The 25311-nt window shown below is 41.3% G+C and overlaps 12 non-coding genes across 12 annotated transcripts; all 12 read right to left on the bottom strand.

The window, feature by feature from the left end:
* Positions 1 to 4006: 4006 nt before the first annotated feature.
* On the bottom strand, positions 4007 to 4109 carry LOC123088810 (U6 spliceosomal RNA). The gene has a single exon (XR_006442117.1). It is a non-coding gene; the product is annotated as a U6 spliceosomal RNA (small nuclear RNA).
* A 1057-nt stretch (positions 4110 to 5166) lies between these two features.
* On the bottom strand, positions 5167 to 5267 carry LOC123088764 (U6 spliceosomal RNA). Its single transcript, XR_006442073.1, has one exon. It is a non-coding gene; the product is annotated as a U6 spliceosomal RNA (small nuclear RNA).
* A 1258-nt stretch (positions 5268 to 6525) lies between these two features.
* On the bottom strand, positions 6526 to 6628 carry LOC123088741 (U6 spliceosomal RNA). Its single transcript, XR_006442051.1, has one exon. It is a non-coding gene; the product is annotated as a U6 spliceosomal RNA (small nuclear RNA).
* A 1258-nt stretch (positions 6629 to 7886) lies between these two features.
* LOC123088786 (U6 spliceosomal RNA) lies at positions 7887 to 7989 on the bottom strand. Its single transcript, XR_006442094.1, has one exon. It is a non-coding gene; the product is annotated as a U6 spliceosomal RNA (small nuclear RNA).
* A 1046-nt stretch (positions 7990 to 9035) lies between these two features.
* Positions 9036 to 9138, bottom strand: LOC123088806 (U6 spliceosomal RNA). The gene has a single exon (XR_006442113.1). It is a non-coding gene; the product is annotated as a U6 spliceosomal RNA (small nuclear RNA).
* A 1239-nt stretch (positions 9139 to 10377) lies between these two features.
* On the bottom strand, positions 10378 to 10480 carry LOC123088776 (U6 spliceosomal RNA). The gene has a single exon (XR_006442084.1). It is a non-coding gene; the product is annotated as a U6 spliceosomal RNA (small nuclear RNA).
* Positions 10481 to 11528: 1048 nt separating this feature from the next.
* LOC123088749 (U6 spliceosomal RNA) lies at positions 11529 to 11631 on the bottom strand. The gene has a single exon (XR_006442058.1). It is a non-coding gene; the product is annotated as a U6 spliceosomal RNA (small nuclear RNA).
* A 1057-nt stretch (positions 11632 to 12688) lies between these two features.
* On the bottom strand, positions 12689 to 12791 carry LOC123088788 (U6 spliceosomal RNA). The gene has a single exon (XR_006442096.1). It is a non-coding gene; the product is annotated as a U6 spliceosomal RNA (small nuclear RNA).
* Positions 12792 to 13847: 1056 nt separating this feature from the next.
* Positions 13848 to 13949, bottom strand: LOC123088805 (U6 spliceosomal RNA). Its single transcript, XR_006442112.1, has one exon. It is a non-coding gene; the product is annotated as a U6 spliceosomal RNA (small nuclear RNA).
* Positions 13950 to 14996: 1047 nt separating this feature from the next.
* Positions 14997 to 15099, bottom strand: LOC123088736 (U6 spliceosomal RNA). Its single transcript, XR_006442046.1, has one exon. It is a non-coding gene; the product is annotated as a U6 spliceosomal RNA (small nuclear RNA).
* Positions 15100 to 23881: 8782 nt separating this feature from the next.
* Positions 23882 to 23984, bottom strand: LOC123088762 (U6 spliceosomal RNA). Its single transcript, XR_006442071.1, has one exon. It is a non-coding gene; the product is annotated as a U6 spliceosomal RNA (small nuclear RNA).
* Positions 23985 to 25035: 1051 nt separating this feature from the next.
* LOC123088809 (U6 spliceosomal RNA) lies at positions 25036 to 25139 on the bottom strand. Its single transcript, XR_006442116.1, has one exon. It is a non-coding gene; the product is annotated as a U6 spliceosomal RNA (small nuclear RNA).
* Positions 25140 to 25311: the final 172 nt, after the last annotated feature.

Here is a 25311-nt window from a genome sequence, read left to right as displayed (position 1 = left end):
GAATCAAAATAAGACATTGGTGGTAAGCAGTATGACGATCACCGCCCACAACTCTTCGTGTTCTACTTGTGCATATCATCTACTCATAGACCTGGCTCTGATATATACCACTATTGGGGAACATAGTATGCAATTTCAAAAAAAAATCTTACGCTCATGCAAGATCTATCTAGGAGATGCATAGCAACGAGAGGGGGGAGTGTGTCCACGTACCCTCATAGACCAAAAGCGGAAGTGTTAGCTTAACGCGGTTGATGTAGTCGAACGTCTTCTCGATCCAACCGATCAAGCACCGAACGTACGGCACCTCCGAGTTCTACATACGTTCAGCTCGATGACGTCCCTCGAACTCTTGATCCAGCAAAGTGTCGATGGAGAGTTCCATCAGCACGACGGCATGGTGACAGTGATGGTGAAGTGATCCGCGCAGGGCTTCGCCTAAGCACGACGTGAATAAGACCGGAGGCGTAAACTGTGGAGGGGGCGCCGCACACGGCTTGGAACAATTGATGTGTGTAATAGGTGCCCCCACCCCCGTATATAAAGGACGAAGAGGGGAGGAGGCAGGCCCTAGGCACGCCCCAAGTAGGGAAGTCCTACTTGGGCTCCTAGTAGGATTCGCCCCCCCCCCTTTCCTTTTACCGAAACGGGAAAGAAGGGGGAAGGAGAGAGAGAGGAGGAGAAGGAAAGGGGGGCGCCGCCCCCTCCCCTAGTCCAATTCGGACTCCTTCCATGAGGGGGGGATGCCACCCCTTGTGGGCTGGCTTGCCTCTCTCCTATGGCCCATATGGCCAATATCTTCCTCTGGGGGTTTTCGGTAACCCCCTCAGTACTCCGATAAGTACCCGATACAATCCGAAACACTTCCGGTGTCCGAATGATATCATCCAATATATCAATCTTTACCTCTCGACCATTTCAAGACTCCACGTCATGTCCGTGATCTCATCCGGGGCTCCGAACAACATTCGGTTCACCAAATCATATAACTCATCTTTACCTAATATTAAAAGACGGAGATTTTCATAGTTCTCCATATGTCACCCTTTTATATCCATTGATTTTATGTTAACTATAAAGATCAACGGTTGAGATTTAAAAGAAGATTTTTTTCCCGTCAAGTCCTCAATGCTGCGTTCTAAAAAACACGTTAGTTATTTTCTAGAATCGTAATACAAAATGATTGAGCCAGGCAGCAAGGCCGCAGGCCGCACGTCGATCGGCCGATTGGCCGAGCCCAGCAAAGGAATACATTAACAAATCGTTTTCGATTGGACAGGGAATAACTAGTACTTAGTTCAAAAAAAAGATAAGTAGCTTAGCGTCGAGGCGGCATGCAGTGGCTAAATGCCTAAACCACCTCGTATCCGAGTAGGACAGGGCATAGCTAGCTTGCTTGGTCCTCAAAATGAAAAAGCTAGCTAGCTTAGTGCTATACTAATATATACTACTACACTGTACGGACAGAGTGGCTAACGTCTTGCCGAAAGGGTTAGTCTGGGTCAACAACGAGCACTCAAGTACCGGGGCCGCAACGTGAGGGTGAGGTTGTCGTCGAGGCCACCGAGGCGGTATGGAGCTGTTCATGTCTGGAAGAAGAGGGTGGTGTAGGCATCGTCTCAGGCGGCTTCGTGGACGGAGATGCAAATGCAAACGCCACGGCTAGGGACACACGGAGGCATGCACTACAGTGAGAATGAAAGCCCCGCCATTTCCTAGCCGGGGCAACCCCTCGCATGACAAGTCGCAGCATAGTATCAGACTTCGGTCCTGGAAACCCGCGGAGATGAGGGGTCGTCCTCCTGGGACAAGGCGAGGACGAGTGCCAGGGTGTCGTGGCCATTGGAGTAGGAGCGGCAGCGGTGCTCTGGGTGTCGGCGAGTGGGAAGAAGTGGCGTAGCACGTACAACAGGGAAGCAACAAGGGGCGGGAGCGCAGCGGCCGGGTCGACGGCGTGGCAGTAGAAGAAGAGGCGCTTGACGGCGCCGGTGACACGCGGATTCGCTCCTGCAGGCGCACTTCAGCAATGGATTGGATTTGGATGCTCGTTGGCTGGCTCGGTTGGGTTGGGTGAATGGTCGATCTGATCTAGCTCCTGCCCACCTACCGCTTTCACTCTGCTCTGCATTGCTATGTTCGAGTGGCTTTTTGGCATCCAGGTGGAGTGGGTTTGGCACTAAGTTAGTTAGCATGATTTAGCTTTGGCCTGTTTTGCTTTGCACTCTCAGTCTAACATAATTAGAATGGTGTCGTGCATGCACTTCATCTTCAGAGCAGAGATCAGGTGATGCTCAGGTGAGGGTCTAAATGTTGCCCAATCTTCTCCCACCACTACTATGACATAAGATATCACTGTCTTTATAAGGAATACGGTACAACCATAAATTTTACATGCATGAACATGTATATCTTTTCATCCTTACAAATGAACATACTCATATGATCATATGCCACCTTTATAAGCACCTCCCGGAGACTAGCTGCATGCGGGATAATTTCTCCATTGGTTACGGTGGTAGTAAATCACCTCATGCCCTCTACAACTATTTGTGATCTTATGTTCTTGTGATGGAAGGCCATGATTCCACCTAGCTAAGCTCCTCCTCTGACCTCCTATCAGTAAGAAAGTGCTAATCTCACCTGATACAAACAAGCAAGTTCTACTTACGTGTTATTACTCTAGATTTGTTACTGCCATTTCTTCCTATTTTATTCAGTGTTGCTAAATCTTAGTGGATTGAGATTTCGTTAGGTCTTAGTCGACACTATACTCGTGAGACGAGATTTTGCATGAAGATTCATTTACCTTTTTCTTTCTTTGTTTGTTATATGTTATGTCACTTGATTGAGAGTTAGTCAAATCTTAGTCGACTGAGGCCTAACCAAACCTTATTTTATTTTTTACTTTCAAAATGAACAAATTATCTAAACCTAGCTTTGTTCACAAGGATCAACTTACTTGGAACAATATCTTATATTCTGAAATGGCATCCCGGATAACCCTGACTTTAATTGATCTATTGTTTTTGTCATAGAAGACCGTTGTGTTGTGACACGATGACATTTTCTCCATAGAGAAACACGAACATTGTGCATATTGCGGCAAGGACATGTGTTTTGTCTCTCCCGTTGCAATGCACGAGCATATTTACTAGTATAATACAAATCGTCATCGAACCTTAAACGCGCGGACCCTACGGGTTCGAGGACTATGTAGACATGACCGAGACACCTCTCCGGTCAATAACCAATAGCGGAACCTGGATGCTCATATTGGTTCATACATATTTTACGAAGATCTTTATCGGTCAAACCACAATGACAACATACATCATTCCCTTTGTCATCGGTACGTTACTTGCCCAATTTTCGATCGTCGATATCTTCATACCTAGTTCAATCTCGTTACCGACAAGTCTCTTTACTCGTTCCGTAATGCATCATCCCGCAACTAAATCATTAGTCACATTGCTTGCAAGGCTTATCATGATGTGCATTACCGAGAGGACCCAGAGATACTTCTCCGATACTCGGAGTGAGAAATCATAATCTCGATCTATGCCAACTCAACAAACACCTTCGGAGATACCTGTAGGGCATCTTTATAATCACCTAGTTACGTTCTGGCATTTGATAGCACACAAGGCATTCCTCCGGTATCCAGGAGTTGCATAATATCATAGTCAAAGTAATATGTATAAGTGATGAAGAAAGCAATAGCAATAAAACTTGACGATCATTATGCTAAGCTAACAGATGGGTCTTGTCCATCACATCATTCTCTTAATGATGTGATCCCGTTCATCAAATGACAACACATGTCTACGGTTAGGAAAATTAACCATATTTGATTAACGAGCTAGTCTAGTAGAGGCTTACTAGGGATACTGTGTTTTGTCTATGTATTCACACATGTATCAAGTTTCCGGTTAATACAATTCTAGCATGATTAATAAACATTTGTCATGATATAAGGAAATATAAATAACAACTTCATTATTGCCTCTAGGGCATATTTCCTGATGTGTGTGTGTGTGTCATCCTTGCGCAGGGGCCATGCTAATCTTCTCTGTATCGTTCCAATTTTTATCGGATGTCCCTGAAGGGACGATGCTAGCTGCTGCGCTCTGCCTTATAAACCAGTCCGACTCTCCTCGGCTAGCCGATGTGGGACAAAACAAACGAGCATTTGTTTTTCCCACAACACTGTCCATCCAAACCTAGACACCATCGGGCGCACGGCGGGGCGCTAGTTGCAAGCTAGATCTCTCTTGATGTGGCCCAAATAAATGGACGAGCATAACAGGCCCTCGTGTTTTTTCGTTAGGGAACAACGAACGATGCTTGGACACTAAAAAGAATACTATAGTTGTTGCCGCATGTGGGGGGTGGGCACATGCACATTTAGGGAAGGAGGGATCAACAAATCCTTTTGGTTGTTCACAATTTATGAAAGGTGGATTATGCAAATCGACAAACCTTTTTAAAAAGCAAACTTGTGTGTGAAGGAGATTAGAAGATCAAGTTGTTGCGACAGGTTAATATTGCAAAGACCATAGTGCCAAAAGGTTCATGCTAAGCTAGCTTACCATGTATTTAGTGTGACTAGATATATAAAATGGTATGCAACATATATAATTTTCTACATGAAGATTGAGATTTCACCAGTTGTGACCTATGTAATTCATCGACCACTAGTTATTGTACACTAAAGATAGAAAGGTTTGAAGAAGAGATTCTTTCGGGTGTACCAGAATCCAGTACTAGTGTCCGAGAGAGTTTTCTCACAAGTCTTAGATGAGTTTGTTAGGTGGTAATATAATCAAATTAGACTAATGAAACATGTTTTTTTGCGTTATGACCGAATCACAGTTAAGAGTAAGGAACAAAGACAATAAAAAATTGAAGGAATACACTACATGTAGGAGGACTGAAACAGAAGACTAATCCAGAAACATGTGATAATAGATTAGAAAGCTAAAAAGTTACTACATAAAGGTTATATCTGCTATAACAAAGAAGAGAAAGCGTGTGGATCTAAGTTTAAAAAGGCAATATTGAGGACCTCTCTGACAGAGAACGGAAACTAAAGGGCTTTTCTGTACGAATAGCTGCACACGCAAATGCAAGAAAGAAGGCTCCAGGGAATTGCGCGGAAAATCTCAAAAAAAATTGGACCATTTCTCGATTTGTGTGTCATCCTTGCGCAGGGGCCATGCTAATCTTCTCTGTATCATTCCAATTTTATCGGATGTCCCCGAAGGGACGATGCTAGCTACAGCGCTGTGCCTTATAAACCAGGCCGACTCTCCCCGGCTGGCCGATGTGGGACTAAAAAAACGAGCGTTTGTTTTGCCCACGACACTGTCCACCCAAACCTATATTCCATCGGGTGCGCGGCAGGCCGCCAATTGCAAGCCGGATCTCTCTTGATGTGGCCCAAATTAATGGAAGAGCATAACGGGCTCTCGTGTTTTTTCGTTAGGGAATAACGAACGATGCTCGGACACTAAAAAGAATATGATAGTAGTTGCAGCACGTGGGGGCAGGGCACATGCACGTTTACGAAAGGAGGGATCAACAAATCCTTTTGGTTGTTCACAATTTAAGAAAGGTGGATTATGCAAATCGAGAAACCTTTTTAAAAAGGAAACATGTGCGAGAAGGAGATTAGACGGTCAACTTGTTTGCACAAGTACATATTGCAAACACCATAGTGCCAAAAGGTACATGCTGAGCTAGCTTACCGTGTCTTTGGTGTGACTAGATATATAAATAGGTATGCAACATAAATACTTTTCTACATGAAGATTGATATTTCACCAGTTGTGACCTACGTAACTCATCGATCACTATTTATTGTACACGAAAGATAGAAAGATTTGAAGAAGAGATTCTTTCGGGTGTACCGGAATCCAGCACTAGTGTTCGAGAGAGTTTTCTCACAAGTCTTAGATGAGCTTGTTAGGTGGTAACATAATGAAATTGTCAAAGTGAAACATGTTTTTTTGCGTTATGACCGAATCACAGTTAACGGTAAGGAACAAAGACAATAAAAAATTGAAGGAATAAACTACATCAATGTTGGGGATATCGCTTATCGGGAACTTATCGGCCAACTCATGATAAGGGGTAAATCAGCCAGTTTATCAGCATATCAGCCGATTTATCACCATATCGGCTGATTTATCGGCCGATTTATCTTATCGGTCAAACTATGGTAAGCAATAAATCGACCGATTTATCGGAATATTAGAAGAAATTTTGAACAATGCACAACATGTAGGAGGACTGAAACGGAAGACTAATTCAGAAACATGTGATAATAGATTAAAAAGCTAAAAAGTTACTACATAAAGGTTGTATTGCAATAACAAAAAAGAGAAAGCATGTGGATCTAAATTTAAAAAGGAAGTATTGAGGACCTCTCCGATAGAGAAAGGAAACTAAAGGGCCTTTCTGTAAGAATAGCAGCACACACAAGTGCAAGAAAGAAGGCTCCACGGACTTTCGCGGAAAACCTCAAAAAAATTGGACCATTTCTCGATTTGTGCATGTCATCCTTGCGCAGGGGCCATGCTAATCTTCTCTGTATCGTTCCAATTTTATCGGATGTCCCCGAAGGGACGGTGCTAGCTGGCGCGCTCTGCCTTATAACCCAGTCCGACTGTCCCCGACTGGCCGATGTGGGACTAAACAAACAAGCGTTTGTTTTACCCACGGCGCTGTCCAGCCAAACCTAGATGCCATCGGGCGCGCGGCAGGCCGCCACTTGCAAGTCGGATCTATCTTGATGTGGCCCAAATTAATGGAAGAGCATAACGGGCACTCATGTTTTTCGTTAGGGAATGACGAACGATGCCTGGACACTAAAAAGAAAACTATAGTTTTTCCCGCACGTGGGGGGAGGGCACATGCACGTTTAGGAAAGGAGGATCAATAAATCCTTTTGGTTGTTCACAATTTATTAAAGGTGGATTATGCAAATCGACAAACCTTTTTAAAAAGCAAACTTGTGCGAGAAGGAGATTAGACGATCAAGTTGTTACCACAAGTACATATTGCAAAGACAAATAGTGCCAAAAGGTTCATGCTAAGCTAGCTTACCGTGTCTTTGATGTGACTAGATATATAAAATGGTATGCAACATAAATACTTTTCTACACGAAGATTGAGATTTCGGCAGTTGTGACCTAAGTAATTCATCGACCACTAGTTATTGTACACTAAAATTAGAAAGGTTTGAAGAAGAGATTCTTTTGGGTGTACTAGAATCTAGCACTAGTGTCCGAGAGAGTTTTCTCACAAGTCTTAGATGAGCTTGTTAGGTGGTAATATATTCAAATTGTCCGAGTGAAACATGTTTTTTTGCGTTATGACCGAATCACAGTTAAGGGTAACAAACAAAGACAATAAAAAATTGAAGGAATACACTACATCAATGTTGGGGATATCGCTTATCGGGAACTTATCGGTTAACTCATGATAAGGGGTAAATCGGCTAGTTTATCGGCATATCATCCGATTTATCGCCATATCGGCTGATTTATCGGCCGATTTTATCCTATCGATGAGACAACATTAAGAGATAAATCAACCGATTTACCGAAATATCAGAAGATATTTTGTACAATGCACTACATGTAGCACGACTGAAACGGAAGACTAATCCAGAAACGTGTGATAATAGATTAAAAAGCTAAAAAGTTACTACATAAAGGTTAGATTGCAATAACAAAGAAGAGAAAACGTGTGGATCTAAATTTAAAAAGGCAGTATTGAGGACCTCTCTGATAGAGAAAGGAAACTAAAGGGCCTTTCGGTACGAATAGCTACACACGGAAGTGCAAGAAAGAAGGCTCTAGTGACTTGCGCGGAAAATCTCAAAAAAATTGGACCATTTCTCAATTTGTGCGTGTCATCCTTGTGCAGGGCCCATGCTAATATTCTCTGTATCGTTCCAATTTTATCGGATGTCCCCGAAGGGACGATGCTAGCTGCTGCGCTCTGCCTTATAAACCAGTCCGACTCTCTCCGGCTGGCCGATGTGGGACTAAACAAACGAGCGTTTCTGTTGCCCACGGCAGTGTCCAGCCATACCTGGGCTCGTGGCAGGCCGCCAGTTGCAAGCCAAATATCTCTTGATGTGTCCCAAATTAATGGAAGAGCATAACGGGCCCTCGTGTTTTTTCTTGAGGGAATAATGAACGATGCTTGAACACTAAAAAGAAAACTATAGTTGTGGCCGCACGTGGGGGAGGGCACATGCACGTTTAGGAGAGGATGGATAAACAAATCGTATTGGTTGTTCACAATTTATGAAAGGTGGATTATGCAAAACGACAAACCTTTTTATAAAGAAAACTTGTGCGAGAAGGAGATTAGACGATCAAGTTGTTGCCACAAGTACCATATTGCAAAGACCATAGTGCCAAAAGGTTCATGCTAAGCTAGCTTACCGTGTCTTTTGTGTGACTAGATATATAAAATGGTATGCAACATATATACTTTTCTACATGAAGTTTGAGATTTCACCAGTTGTGACCTACGTAATTCATCGACCACTAGTTATTGTACACTAAAGATAGAAAGGTTTGAAGAAGAGATTCTTTCGGGTGTACAAGAATCCAGCACTAGTGTCCGAGAGATTTTTCTCACAAGTCTTAGATGAGTTTGTTAGGTGGTAAGATAATCTAATTAGAGTAATGAAACATGTTTTTTGCGTTATGACCTAATCACAGTTAAGGGTAAGGAACAAAGACAATAAAAAATTGAAGAAATACACTACTTGTAGGAGGACTGAAACGGAAGACTAATCCAGAAACGTGTGATAATAGATTAAAAAGCTAAAAAGTTACTACATAAAGGTAGTATCTGCAATAACAAAGAAGAGAAATCGTGTGGATCTAAATTTAAAAAGGTAGTATTGAAGACCTCTTTGATAGAGAAGGGAAACTAAAGGGCCTTTCTATAGGAATAGCAGCGCACGCAAGTGCAAGAAAGAAGGCTCCAATGACTTGCACGGAAAATCTCAAAAATATTTGGACCATTTCTTGATTTGTGCGTGTCATCCTTGCACAGGGGCCATGCTAATCTTCTCTGTATCGCTCCAATTTTAATGGATGTCCCCAAAGGGAGGATGCTAGCTGCCGCGCTCTGCCTTATAACCCAGTCCGACTCTCCTCGACTGGCTGATGTGGGACTAAACAAACGAGCGTTTGTTTTGCCCACGACGCTGTCCAGTCAAACCTAGATGCCATTGGGCACGCGGCGGGAAGCCAGTTTCAAGCCGGATCTCTCCTGATGTGGCCCAATTAAATGGAAGACATAACAGGCCCTCGTGTTTTCTCCTTAGGGAATAAGGAATGATGCTTGGGCGCTAAAAAGAAAACTATAGTTGTTGCCGGACGTGGGTGGAGGGCACATGCACGTTTAGGAAAGGAGGGATCAACAAATCCTTTTGGTTGTTCAGAATTTATGAAAGGTGGATTATGCAAATCAACAAACCTTTTTAAAAAAGCAAACTTGTGCGAGACGGAGATTAGATGATCAAGTTGTTGCCACAAGTACATATTGCAAATACCATAGTGCCAAAAGGTTCAAGCTAAGCTAGCTTACCGTATCTTTGGTATGCTAGATATATAAAATGGTATGCAACATAAATATTTTTATACATGAAGATTGAGATTTCACCAGTTGTGACCTACGTAATTCATCGACCACTAGTTATTGTACACTAAAGATAGAAAGGTTTGAAGAACAAATTCTTTCAGGTGTACCAGAATCCAACACTAGTGTCCGAGAGAGTTTTCTCACAAGTCTTAGATGAGCTTGTTAGGTGGTAACATAATCAAATTGTCCAAGTGAAACATGTTTTTTTGCGTTATGACCAAATCACAGTTAAGGGTAAGGAAGAAAGACAATAAAAAATTGAAGAAATACACTACATCAATGTTGGGGATATCGCTCATCAGGAACTTATCAGTCAACTCATGATAACGGGTAAATCGGCCAGTTTATCGGCATATCGGCTGATTTATCGGCCGATTTATCTTATCGGTCAGACAACGGTAAGCAATAAATCGACCGATTTATTGGAATGTAAGAAGATATTTTGAACAATACACTACATGTAGGAGGACTGAAACGGAAGACTAATCCAGAAACGTGTGATAATAGATTAAAAAGCTAAAAAGTTACTACAGAAAGGTTGTATTTGCAATAACAAAGAAGAAAAAGTGTGTGGGTCTAAATTTAAAAAGGCAGTATTGAGGACCACTCTGATAGATAAAGGAAACTAAACGGCCTTTCTGTAGGAATAGCTACGCACGCAAGTGCGAGAAAGAAGGCTCCAGTGACTTGCGCGGAAAATCTCAAAACAATTTGGACCATTTCTCGATTTGTGCATGTCATCCTTGCGCAGGGGCCATGCTAATCTTCTTTGTATCGTTCCAATTTTATCGGATGTCCCCGAAGGGACGATGCTAGCTGCGGCGCTCTGCCTTATAAACCAGTCCGACTCTCCCCAGCTGGACGATGTGGGACTAAAAAAATGAGCGTTTGATTTTCCCATGGGGTTGTCCTGCCAAATCTAGACGCCATAGGGCGCGCGACGGGCCGCCAGTTGCAAGCCGGATCTCTCTTGATGTGGCCCAAATAAATGGAAGAGCATAATGGTGCCTCGTGTTTTTTGTTAGAGAATAACAAACGATGCTTGGACAAAAAAATAATATAGTTGTTGCCGCACGTGGGGGGAGGGCACATGCATGTTTAGGAAAGGAGGGATCAACAAATCCTTTTGGTTGTTCACAATTTATGAATGGTGGATTATGCAAATCAAAAAAATTTAAAAAGCAAACTTGTGCATGAAGGATCTTAGACGATCAAGTTATTGCCACAAGTACATATTGCAAAGACCATAGTGCCAAAAGTTTCATGCTAAGCTAGCTTACCGTGTATTTGGTGTGACTAGATATATAAAATGGTATGCAACATATATACTTTTCTACATGACGATTGAGATTTCACCAGTTGTGACCTATGTAATTCATCGACCACTGGTTATTGTACATTAAAGACAGAAATGTTTGAAGAAGCGATTCTTTCGGGTGTACCAGAATCCAGCCTAGTGTCTGAGAGAATTTTCTCACAAGTCATAGATGAGTTTATTAGTAGGTAACATAATGAAATTAGACTAATGAAACATGTTTTTTTGCGTTATGACCGAATCACAGTTGAGGGTAAGGAACAAAGATAATAAAAAATTGAAGGAATACACTACATGTAGGCGGACTGAAATGAAAGACTAATCCAGAAACGTGTGATAATAGATTAGAAAGCTAAAAGTTACTACAGAAAGGTTATGTCTACAATAACAAAGAAGAGAAAGCGTGTGGATCTAAATTTAAAAAGGCAGTATTGAGGACCTCTCTGATAGAGAAAGGAAACTAAAGGGCCTTTCGGTACGAATAGCTGCACACGCAAGTGCAATAAACAAGGCTCCAGTGATTTGCGCAGAAAATCTCAAATAAAATTTGGACCATTTCTCGATTTGTGTGTGTCATCCTTGTGCAGGGGCCATGCTAATCTTCTCTGTATCGTTCCAATTTTATTGGATGTCCCCGAAGGGACGGTGCTAGCTGCCGCGCTCTGCCTTATAAACCAGTCCGACTCTCGCCGGCTGGCCGATGTGGGACTAAACAAACGAGCGTTTGTGTTTCCCACGGCGGTGTCCAGCCATACCTAGATTCCATCTGGCGCGTGGCAGGCCTCCAGTTGCAAGCCAGATCTCTCTTGATGTGTCCCAAATTAATGGAAGAGCATAACGGGCCCTTGTGTTTTTTCGTGAGGGAATAACGAGCGATGCTTGGACACTAAAAAGAAAACTATAGTTGTTGCCGCATCGTGGGGGGAGGGCACATGCACGTTTAGGAAAGGATGGATAAACAAATCCTTTTGGTTGTTCACAATTTATGAAAGGTCGATTATGCAAAACGAAAAACTTTTTTGAAAAGCAAACTTGTGAGAGATGGAGATTAGATGATCAAAGTTGTTGCCACGAGTACACATTGCAAAGCGAAGGTGCCAAAAGGTTCATGCTAAGCTAGCTTACCGTGTATTTGGTGTGACTAGATATATAAAATGGTATGCAACATATATACTTTTCTACATGAAGATTGAGATTACACCAGTTGTGACCTATATAATTCATCGACCACTGGTTATTGTACACTAAAGACAGAAAGGTTTGAAGAAGAGATTCTTTCGGGTGTACCAGAATCCAGCCTAGTGTCCGAGAGAGTTTTCTCACGAGTCTTAGATGAGTTTGTTAGGTGGTAACATAATCAAATTAGACTAATGAAACATGTTTTTTTGCATTATGACCGAATCACAGTTGAGGGTAAGGAACAAAGACAATAAAAAATTGAAGGAATAGACTACATGTAGGAGGACTGAAACGGAAGACAAATCCAGAAACGTGTGATAATAGATTAAAAAGCTAAAAGTTACTACAGAAAGGTTATATCTACAATAACAAAGAAGAGAAAGCATGTGGATCTAAATTTTAAAACGCAGTATTGAGGACCTCTCTGATAGAGAAAGGAAACTAAAGGGCCTTTCGGTATGAATAGCTGCACACGCAAGTGCAAGAAACAAGGCTCCAGTGATTTGCGCGGAAAATTTCAAATAAAATTTGGACCATTTCTCGATTTGTGTGTGTCATCCTTGCTCAGGGGCCATGCAAATCTTCTCTGTATCGTTCCAATTTTATCGGATGTCCCCGAAGGGACGGTGCTAGCTGCCGCGCTCTGCCTTATAAACCAGTCCGACTCTCCCCGGCTGGTTGATGTGGGACTAAACAAACGAGCGTTTGTGTTGCCCACGGCGGTGTCCAGCCATACCTAGATTCCATCTGGCGCGTGGCAGGCCTCCAGTTGCAAGCCAGATCTCTCTTGATGTGTCCCAAATTAATGGAAGAGCATAACGGGCCCTTGTGTTTTTTCTCGAGGGAATAACGAGCGATTCTTGGACACTAAAAAGAAAACTATAGTTGTTGCCGCACGTGGGGGGGGGGGCACATGCACGTTTAGGAAAGGATGGATAAACAAATCCTTCTGGTTGTTCACAATTTATGGAAGGTGGATTATGCAAAACGAAAAACCTTTTTGAAAAGCAAACTTGTGCAAGAAGGAGATTAGACGATAAAAGTTGTTGCCACGAGTACACATTGCAAAGCGAAGGTGCCAAAAGGTTCATGCTAAGCTAGCTTACCAGGTATTTGGTGTGATTAGATATATAAAATGGTATGCAACATATATACCTTTCTACATGAAGATTGAGATTTCACTAGTTGAGACCTACGTAATTCAGCGACCACTAGTTATTGTACACTAAAGATAGAAAGGTTCGAAGAAGAGATTCTTTCGGGTGTACCAGAATCGAGCACTAGTGTCCAAGAGAGTTTTCTCACAAGTCTTAGATGAGTTTGTTAGGTGGTAAGATAATCAAATTCGACTAATGAAACATGTTTTTGTGCGTTATGACCGAATCACAGTTAAGGGTAAGGAACAAAGACAATAAAAACTTGAAGGAATACATTACATGTAGGAGGACTTAAACTGAACACTAATCCAGAAACATGTGATAATAGATTAAAAAGCTAAAAAGTTACTATAGAAAGGTTATATCTGCTATAACAAAGAAGAGAAAGCGTGTGGATCTAAATTTAAGAAGGCAATATTGAGGACCCTTCTGATAGAGAAAGGAAACTAAAGGGCCTTTCTGTATGAATAGCTGCACACGCAAGTGCAAGAAAGAAGGCTCCAGGGACTTGCACGGATATATCAAAAAAATTGGACCATTTCTCGATTTGTGCGTGTCATCCTTGCGCAGAGGCCATGCTAATCTTCTCTGTACCGTTCCAATTTTATCGGATGTCCATAAAGGACGATGCTAGCTGCGGCGCTCTGCCTTATAAACCAGTCCAACTCTCCCAGACTGTCTGATGTGGGACTAAACAAACGAGCGTTTGTTTTTCCCATGGCATTGTCCTGCCAAATAAAGACACCATCGGGCGCGCGGCGGGCCGCCAGTTTCAAGCCGGATCTCTCTTGATGTGGCCCAAATTAATGGAAGAGCATAACGGGCCCTCGTGTTTTTTGTTATGGAATAACAAACGATGCTTGGACACGAAAAAATACTATAGTTGTTACCGCACGTGGGGGGAGGGCACATGCACGTTTAGGAAAGGAGGGATCAACAAATCCTTTTGGTTGTTCACAATTTATGAATGGTGGATTATGCAAATCAAAACTTTTTAAAAAGCAAACTTGTGCGTGAAGAAACTTAGACGATCAAGTTATTGCCACAAGTACATATTGCAAAGACCATAGTGCCAAAAGGTTCATGCTAAGCTTGCTTACCGTGTATTTGGTGTGACTAGATATATAAAATGGTATGCAACATATATACTTTTTGACATGAAGATTGAGATTTCGCCAGCTGTGACCTACGTAATTCATTGACCACTGGTTATTGTACACTAAAGACAGAAAGGTTTTAAGAAGAGATTATTTTGGGTGTACGAGAATCCAGCCTAGTGTCCGAGAGAGTTTTCTCACAAGTCTTAGATGAGTTTGTTAGGTGGTAACATAATCAAATTAGACTAATGAAACATGTTTTTTTGCGTTATGACCGAATCACAGTTGAGGGTAAGGAACAAAGACAATAAAAAATTGAAGGAATACACTACATGTAGGAGGACTGAAACGGAAGACTAATCCAGAAACGTGTAATAATAGATTAAAAAGCTAAAGTTACTACAGAAAGGTTATATCTATAATAACAAAGAAGAGAAAGCGTGTGGATATAAATTTAAAAAGGCAGTATTGAGGATCTCTTTGATAGGGAAAGGGAACAAAAGGGCCTTTCGGTACGAATAGCTACACACGCAAGTGCAAGAAAGAAGGCTCCAGTGACTTGCAAAGAAAATCTCAAAAAAATTGGACCATTTCTCGATTTGTGTGTGTCATCCTTGCGCAGGGGCCATGCTAATCTTCTCTGTATCGTTCCAATTTTATCGGATGTCCCCGAAGGGACGATGCTAGCTGATGTCTACTACACAACCTGCTTCTTGAAGATATTGTTGGGCCTCCAAGTGCAGAGGTTTGTAGGACAGTAGCAAATTTCCCTCAAGTGGATGACCTAAGGTTTATCAATCCGTGGGAGGCGTAGGATGAAGATGGTCTCTCTCAAGCAACCCTGCAACCAAATATCAAAGAGTCTCTTGTGTCCCCAACACACCCAATACAATGGTAAATTGTATAGGTGCACTAGTTCGGTGAAGAGATGGTGATACAAGCGGTATGTTGATGGTAGAGGAAGGTATTTGTAATCTGAAATTACAAAACAGCAAGGTAACTAATGATAAAAGTGAGCGTAAAGAGTATTGCAATGCATGGAAATAAGGCCTAGGGTTCAGACTTTCAGTAGTGCAAGTCCTCTTAACAATAATAACATAATTGGATCACATAACTATCCCTCAACATGCAACAAAGAGTCACTCCAAAGTCACTAATAGCGGAGAACGAACGAAGAGATTATGGTGGGCTACGAAACCACCTCAAAGTTATTCCTTCCAATCAATCCGTTGGGCTATTCCTATAAGTGTCACAAACAGCCCTAGAGTTCGTACTAGAATAACACCTTAAGACACAAATCAACCAAATCCCTAATGCCACCTAGATACTCCAATGTCACCTCAAGTATATGTGGGTATGGTTATACGATATGTATCACACAATCTCAGATTCATCTATTCAACCAACACATAGAACCTCAAAGAGTGCCCCAAAGTTCCTACCGGAGAATCACGACGAAAACGTGTGCCAACCCCTATGCATAGGTTCATGGGCGGAACCCGCAAGATGATCACCAAAACATACATCAAGTGAATCACGTGGTATCCCATTGTCACCACAGATACGCACGGCAAGACATACATCAAGTGTTCTCAAATCTTTAAAGACTCAATCCGATAAGATAACTTCAAAGCAGAAACTCAATTCATTACAAGAGAGTAGAGGGGGAGGAGAAACATAAGATCCAACTATAATAGCAAAGCTCGCGATACATCAAGAACGTGCCAAATCAAGAACACGAGAGAGTGAGAGAGATCAAACACATAGCTACTGGTACATACCCTCAGCCCCGAGGGAGAACTACTCCCTCCTCGTCATGGAGAGCACCGGGATGATGAAGGTGTCCACCAGAGAGGGGTTGCTCCTCCGGCAGGGCGCCGGAATGGGTCTAGATTGGCTTTCGGTGGCTATGAAGGCTTCTGGCGGCGGAACTCCCGATCTATTTTGCTCACGGATGTTTTTAGGGTATATGGAGATATATAGGCGGAAGAAGTACGTTAGGGGGGCCACGAGGGGCTCACGAGGGTGGATGGCGCGCCGGGGGGGGGGGGGGGGCACGCCCCCTGCATCGTGACCTCCTTGTAGGTTCCCCAACGAGCACTCCAAGTCTTCTGGGCTTCTTTCCTTCCAAAAATGAGTTCCGTGAAGATTCAGGTGAATTGGACTCCGTTTGATTTTCCGTTTCTTCGAAACCCTAAAACAGGGTAAAATCAGAAACTGGCACTGGGCTCTGGGTTAATAGGTTAGTCCCAAAAATGATATATAAGTGTATAATAAAGCCCATAAACATTCAACATAGTAGATAATATAGCATGGATCAATCAAAAATTATAGATTCGTTGGAGACGTATCAGCATCCCAAACTTAATTCCTGCTCGTCCTCGAGTAGGTAAATGACAAAAACAGAATTTTTGATGCGGAGTGCTACTTGGCATAATTTCAATGTGATTCTTCTTAATTGTGGTATGAATATTCAGATCCGAAAGATTCAAGACAAAAGTTCATATTGACATAGAAATGATAATACTTCGAGCATACTAACTAAGCAATTATGTCTTCTCAAAATAACATGGCCAAAGAAAGTTCATCCCTACAAAATCATATAGTTTAGTCATGTTTCATTTTCGTCACACAAGAATGCTCTCATCATGCACAACCTCGATGACAAGCCAAGAAATTGTTTCATACTTTAGTAATCTCAAACTCATAAACCTTCACGCAATACATGAGCGCGAGCAATGGATATAGCACCATGGGTGGAATAGAATATGATGCGGGTTATGTGGAGAAGACAAAAAGGAGAAAAGTCTCACATCAACGAGGCTAATCAATGAGCTACGGAGATGCCCATCGATTGATGTTAATGCAAGGAGTAGGGATTGCCATGCAATGGATGCACTAGAGCTATAAATGTATGAAAGCTCAACAAAACAAACTAAGTGGGTGTGCATCCAACTTGCTTGCTCTCGAAGACCTAGGGCACTTGAGGAGGGCCATTGTTGGAATATACAAGCGAAGTTCTATAATGAAAATTCCCACTAGTATATGAAAGTGATAACTCAAGAGACTCTTTGTATGAAGAACATGGTGCTACTTTGAAGCACAAGTGTGGAAAAAAAGGATAGTAGCATTGCCCCTTTTTATTTATTTTCTTTTTTTGGGCCTTCTTTTTTCTTCTTTGGCCTTTCTCTTTTTTTGGACAATGCTCTATTGAATGATGATCATCACACTTCTATTTATTTACAACTCAATGATTACAACTCGATACTAGAACAAAGTATGACTCTATATGGATGCCTCCGGCAGTGTACCGGGATATGCAATGAATCAAGAGTGACAAGTATGAAAAAATTATGAACGGTGGCTTTTCCACAAATACTATGTCAACTACGTGATCATGCTAAGCAATATGACAATGATGAATGTGTCATGATAAACTGGATGGTGGAAAGTTGCATGGCAATATATCTCGGAATGGCTATGGAAATGCCATAATAGGTAGGTATGGTGGCTGTTTAGAGGAATATATAAGGAGGTTTATGTGTGATAGAGAGTATCGTATCACGGGGTTTGGATGCACTGGCGAAGTTTGTGCCAACTCTCAATGTGAGAAAGGGAAATGCACGGTACCGAAGAGGCTAGCAAGGATGGAAGGGTGAGAGTGCGTATAATCCATGGACTCAACATTAGTCATAAAGAAATCACATAATTATTGCAAAAATCTACAAGCCATCAAAAACCTCGGCACTACGCGCATGGTCCTAGGGGGATAGATTGGTAGGAAAAGACCATCGCTCGTCCCCGACCGCCACTCATAAGGAAGACAATCAAATAACACCTCATGTTTCAAATTTTTTACATAACGTTTACCATACGTGCATGCTACGGGACTTGCAAACTTCAACACAAGCATTTCTCAATTTCACAACTACTCAACTAGCACGACTTTGATATTATTACCTCCGTATCTCAAAACAATCATCAAGCATCAAACTTCTCTTAGTATTCAACACACTCATAAGAAAGTTTTTACTAATCTTGTATACCTAGCATATTAGGATTTTAAGGAAATTACCATGCTATTAAGACTCTCAAAATAATCTAAGTGAAGCATGAGAGTTCATCTATTTCTTCAAAATAAAACTACCACCATGCTCTAAAAGATATAAGTGAAGCACTAGAGCATCGACGAACTACTCTGAAAGATATAAGTGAAGATCAATGAGTAGTTGAATAATTATGCAACTATGTGAAGACTCTCTAACATTTAAGAATTTCAGATCTTGGTATTTTATTCAAACAGCAAGCAAAGCAAAAGGAAATGGCATTCTAAGAATAGCAAACATCACGTGAAGAAGCAAAAACTTAGGATCAACCGAAACTAACCGATAGTTGTTGAAGAAGAAAGGTGGGATGCCAACCGGGGCATCCCCAAGCTTAGATGCTTGAAACTTCTTGAAATATTATCTTGGGTTGCCTTGGGCATCCCCAAGCTTGAGCTTTTTTGTCTCCTTAATTCCTCTCATATCACGGTCTCCCCAAATCTCAAAAGCTTCATCCACACAAAACTCAACAAGGACTCGTGAGATAAGTTAATATAAACCATTGCCAAAACCTTACCATACTGTACTGTAGAAAATCCCTAAAATTATTATTCAACATTGCATACTAAATGCCTCTGCATATTTAATAGTCCTATCCTCAAATAGAATCATTAAAGAAGCAAACATATGCAAACAATGCAAACATAACAGCAATCTGCCTAAACAGGATAGTCTGTAAAGAATGCTGCAACATCCATACTTCCCTAGATCCAAAAATTATGAACGAAAATTCCCACTGTATTAAATTTATCAGAGCTTAATATGAAAAAGGTTTCAACATTTTATCAAATTCTGACTTTTCTCGGGAATTATTGCAACAGCGGTAAACTTTCTGTTTTCAAACAGCAACATGTATACTAGTAAAATAGGCATAGTAAAGGCTATCAATGCCACTTTTATTGAAATAAAAGATTCAAAACATTGTTCTAAATAACATAATGCAAATCCTAACAAAATAAATTGATGCTCCATCAAAACACATATCATGTGGTGAATAAAAATATAGCTCCAAGTAAAGTTACCGATGAACGAAGACGAAAGAGGGGATGCCTTCTGGGGCATCCCCAAGCTTAGGCTCTTGGTTGTCCTTGAATATTACCTTGGGGTGCCTTGCGCATCCCCAAGCTTAGGCTCTTGCCACTCCTTATTCCATAGTCCATCGAATCCTTACCCAAAACTTGAAAACTTCACAAAACTAAACTTAACAGAAAACTCGTAAGCTCCGTTAGCGAAAGAAAACAAAACACTACTTCAATGTACTCTAATGAACTCATTCTTTATTTATATTGGGTGTTAAACCTACTGTATTCCAACTTCTCTATGGTTTATAAACTATTTTACTAGCCATAGATTCATCAAAATAAGTAAACATCACATGAAAAACAGAATCTGTCAAAAACAGAACAGTCTGTAGTAATCTGGATCAAACGTATACTTATGGAACTCATAAAATTCTAAAATAAATTACTGGACCTGAGTAATTTATCTATTAATCATCTTCAAAAAGAATTAACTAAATATCACTCTCCAAATAAAAATGGCAGCAATTCTCGTGAGCGCTAAAGTTTCTGTTTTTTACAGCATGATCAACAAGACTTTCCCCAAGTCTTCCCAAAGGTTCTACTTGGCACAAACACTAATTAAAAGCATAAAACCACATATAAACAGAGGCTAGATGAATTATTTATTACTAAACAGGAACAAGAAGCAAGGAACAAAAATAAAATTGGGTTGCCTCCCAACAAGCGCTATCGTTTAATGCCCCTAGCTAGGCATGATGATTTCAATGATGCTCACATGAAGGATAAGAATTGTAAAATAAAGAGAGCATCATGAAGAATATGACTAGCACATTTAAGTCTAACCCACTTCCTATGCATAGGGATTTTGTGAGCAAATAACTTTTGGGAACAAGAATCAACTTGCATAGGAAGGTAAAACAAGCATAACTTCAAAACTTTAAGCACATAGAGAGGAAACTTGATATTATTGAAATTCCTACAAGCATATGTTCCTCCCTCATAATGATTTTCATTAGCATCATGAATGAATTCAACAACATAACCAGTACCTAAAGCATTCTTTTCATGCTCTACAAGCATAGAAAATTATTACTCTCCACATAAGCAAAATTCTTCTCAAGAATGATAGTGGGAGCAAACTCAACAAAATAACTATAATGTGATTGAAAATTAAGATCAAGATGACAAGTTTCATGTTTATCATTATTCTTTAAAGCATACGTGTCATCAAAATAATCATCATATATAGGAAGCATGCTTTCATCATAGTAAATTTGCTCATCAAAGCTTGGGGGACAAAAAATATCATCTTCATCAAACATAGCTTCCCCAAGCTTGTGGATTTGAATATCATTAGCATCATGGATATTCAAGGAATTCATACTAACAACATTGCAATCATGCTCATCATTCAAATATTTAGTGCCAAACATTTTATAGATTTCTTCTTCTAGCACTTGAGCACAATTATCCTTTCCATCATATACACGAAAGCGTATGAGACAAACTCAATTCCATTTTTTTATAGTTTTCTTTTATAAACTAAACTAGTGATAAAACAAGAAACTAAAAGACTCGATTGCAAGATCTAAAGATATACCTTCAAGCGCTAACCTCCCCGGCAACGGCGCCAGAAAAGATCTTGATGTCTACTACACAACCTTCTTCTTGTAGACGTTGTTGGGCCTCCAAGTGCAGAGGTTTGTAGGACATTAGCAAATTTCCCTCAAGTGGATGACCTAAGGTTTATCAATCCGTGGGAGGCGTAGGATGAAGATGGTCTCTCTCAAGCAACCCTGCAACCAAATAACAAAGAGTCTCTTGTGTCCCCAACACACCCAATACAATGGTAAATTGTATAGGTGCACTAGTTCGGCGAAGAGATGGTGATACAAGCGGTATATGGATGGTAGATAAAGGTATTTGTAATATGAAATTATAAAAACAGCAAGGTAACTAATGATAAAAGTGAGCGTAAACAGTATTGCAATGCGTGGAAATAAGGCCTAGGGTTCATACTTTCACTAGTGCAAGTCCTCTCAACAATAATAACATAATTGGATCACATAACTATCCCTCAACATGCAACAAAGAGTCACTCCAAAGTCACTAATAGCGAAGAACGAACGAAGATAATATGGTTGGGTACGAAACCACCTCAAAGTTATTCTTTCCAATCAATCCGTTGGGCTATTCCTATAAGTGTCACAAACAGCCCTAGAGTTCGTACTAGAATAACACCTTAAGACAGAAATCAACTAAAACCCTAATGTCACCTAGATACTCCAATGTCACCTCAAGTATCCGTGGGTTTGATTATACGATATGTATCACACAATCTCAGATTGATCTATTCAACCAACACATAGAACCTCAAAGAGTGCCCCAAAGTTCCTATCGGAGAATCACGACCAAAACGTGTGCCAACCCCTATGCATAGGTTCATGGGCGGAACCCACAAGTTGATCACCAAAACATACATCAAGTGAATCACGTGGTATCCCATTGTCACCACAGATACGCACGGCAAGACATACATCAAGTGTTCTCAAATCTTTAAAGACTCAATCCGATAAGATAACTTCAAAGGGGAAACTCAATTCATTACAAGAGAGTAGAGGGGGAGGAGAAACATAAGATCCAACTATAATAGCAAAGCTCGCGATACATCAAGATCGTGCCAAATCAAGAACACGAGAGAGAGAGAGATCAAACACATAGCTACTTGTACATATGCTCAGCCCCGAGGGAGAACTACTCCCTCCTCGTCATGGAGAGCACCGGGATGATGAAGATGGCCACCGGAGAGGGGTTGCCCCTCCGGCAGGGCGCCGGAACGGGTCTAGATTGGCTTTCGGTGGCTACGGAGGCTTCTGGCGGCGGAACTCCCGATCTATTGTGCTCACGGATGTTTTTAGGGTATATGGAGATATATAGGCGGAAGAAGTACGTCAGGGGGGGCACGAGGGGCCCACGAGGGTGGAGGGCGCTCCCCCCTGCCTCGTGGCCTCCTCGTAGGTCCCCCGACTGCACTCCAAGTCTTCTGGGCTTCTTTCCTTCCAAAAATGAGTTCCGTGAAGTTTTAGGTCAATTGGAATCCGCTTGATTTTCCTTTTCTTCGAAACCCTAAAACAGGGTAAAAAGAGAAACTAGCAGTGGGCTCTGGGTTAATAGGTTAGTCCCAAAAATGATATAAAAGTGTATAATAAAGCCCATAAACATTCAAAACAGTAGATAATATAGCATGGAGCAATCAAAAATTATAGATACGTTGGACACGTATAACTAACTGCCGCGCTCTGCCTTATAAACCAGTCCGACTCTGCCCGGCTGTCCGATGTGGGACTAAATAAACGAGCGTTTGTGTTGCCCACGGCGGTGTCTAGCCATACCTAGATTCCATCGGGCGCGTGGCAGGCCGCCAGTTGCAAGCCAGATCTCTCTTAATGTGGCCCAAATTAATGGAAGAGCATAACGGGCCCTCGTGTTTTTTTGTGAGGGAATAATGAGTGATGCTTGGACACTAAAAAGAAAATTATAGTTGTTGCCGCACGTGGGGGGAGGGCCCATGCACGTTTAGGAAAGGATGGACAAACAAATCCTTTTGGTTGTGCACAATATATGAAAGGTGGATTATGCAAAACGACAAACATTTTTGAAAAGCAAACTTGTGCGAGAAGGAGATTAGACAACCAAGTTGTTGCCACAAGTACACATTGCAAAGACCATAGTGCCAAAAGGTTTATGCTAAGCTAGCTTACCGTGTATTTGGTGTGACTAGATATATAAAATGGTATGCAACATATATACTTTTCGACATGAAGATTGAGATTTCACCAGTTGTGACCTACGTAATTCATCGACCACTAGTTATTGTACACTAAAGATAGAAATGTTTGAAGAAGAGATTCTTCGGGGTGTACCATAATCCAACACTAGTGTCCGAGAGAGTTTTCTCACAAGTCTTAGATGAGTTGTTAGGTGGTAAGATAATCAAATTAGACTAATGAAACATGTTTTTTTGCATTTTGACGAAATCACAGTTGAGGGTAAGGAACAAAGACAATAAAAAAATTGAAGGAATACACTACATGTAGGAGGACTGAAACTGAAGAGTAATCGAGAAACATGTGATAATAGATTAAAAAGCTAAAAAGTTACTACAAAAAGGTTATATCTGCTATAACAAAGAAGAGAAAGCGTGTGGATCTAAATTTAAAAAGGCAATATTGATTACCCTTCTGATAGAGAAAGGAAAATAAAGGGCCTTTCTGTATGAATAGCTGCACACGCAAGTGCAAGAAAGAAGGCTCCAGGGACTTGCGCGGAAATCTCAATAAAAATTGACCATTTCTCGATTTGTGCGTGTCATCCTTGCGCAGGGGCCATGCTAATCTTCTCTGTATCGTTCCAATTTTATCGGATGTCCCCGAAAGGACGATGCTAGCTGCGGTGCTCTGCCTTATAAACCAGTCCGACTCTCCCCGGCTGTATGATGTGGGACTAAACAAACGAGCGTTTGTTTTGCCCATGGCGTTGTCCTGCCAAATCAAGACACCATCGGTAGCATGGCGGGCCGCCAGTTGCAAGCCGGATCTCTCTTGATGTGGCCCAAATTAATGGAAGAGCATAACGTGCCCTTGTGTTTTTTGTTATTAGGGTATAATGAACGGTGGTTGGATAAAAAAATACTATAGTTGTTGCCGCACGTGGGGGGAGGGCACATGCATGTTTAGGAAAGGAGGAATCAACAAATCCTTTTGGTTGTTCACAATTTATGAATGGTGGATTATGCAAATCAAAACTTTTTAATTAGCAAACTTGTGCGTGAAGGAGCTTAGACGATCAAGTTATTACCACAAGTACGTATTGCAAAGTCCATAGTGCCAAAAGGTTCATGCTAAGCTAGCTTACCGTGTCTTTGGTGTGACTAGATATATATAAAATGGTATGCAACATATATAATTTTCTACATGAAGATTGAAATTTCACCAGTTGTGACCTATATAATTCATCGACCACTGGTTATTGTACACTAAAGACAGAAAGGTTTGAAAAAGAGATTCTTTCGGGTGTACCAGAATCTAGCCTAGTGTCCGAGAGTGTTTTCTCACAAGTATTAGATGAGTTTGGTAGGTAGTAACATAATCAAATTAGACTAATGAAACATGTTTTTTGCGTTATGACCGAATCACAGTTGAGGGTAAGGAACAAAGACAATAAAACATTGAAGGAATAGACTACATGTAGGAGGACTGAAATGGAAGACTAATCCAGAAACATGTGATAATAGATTAAAAAGCTAAAAGTTACTACAGAAAGGTTATATCTACAATAACAAAGAAGAGAAAGCATGTGGATCTAAATTTTAAAACGCAGTATTGAGGACCGCTCTGATAGAGAAAGGAAACTAATGGGCCTTTCAGTACGAATAGCTACACACACAAGTGCAAGAAAGAAGGCTCCAGTGACTTGCGCGGAAAATCTCAAAAAAACATGGACCATTTTGTCGATTTGTCTGTGTCATCCGTGCATTGGGGCCATGCTAATCTTCTCTGTATCATTCCAATTTTATTGGATGTCCCCGAAGGGACGATGCTAGCTGCTGCACTCTGCCTTATAAACCAGTCCGTCTCTCCACGGCTGGCCGACGTGGGACTAAACAAACGAGCGTTTGTGTTGCCCATGGCAGTGTCTAGCCATACCTAGATTCCATCGGGCGCGTGGCAGGCCGCTAGTTGCAAGCCAGATCTCTCTTGATGTGGC

Source organism: Triticum aestivum, chromosome 4A, assembly GCF_018294505.1.
Source record: "Triticum aestivum cultivar Chinese Spring chromosome 4A, IWGSC CS RefSeq v2.1, whole genome shotgun sequence".
Lineage (NCBI taxonomy): Eukaryota > Viridiplantae > Streptophyta > Magnoliopsida > Poales > Poaceae > Triticum > Triticum aestivum.
Note: the sequence above shows the minus strand (reverse complement) of the source record. Positions and strands in the feature narration are given on the sequence as shown.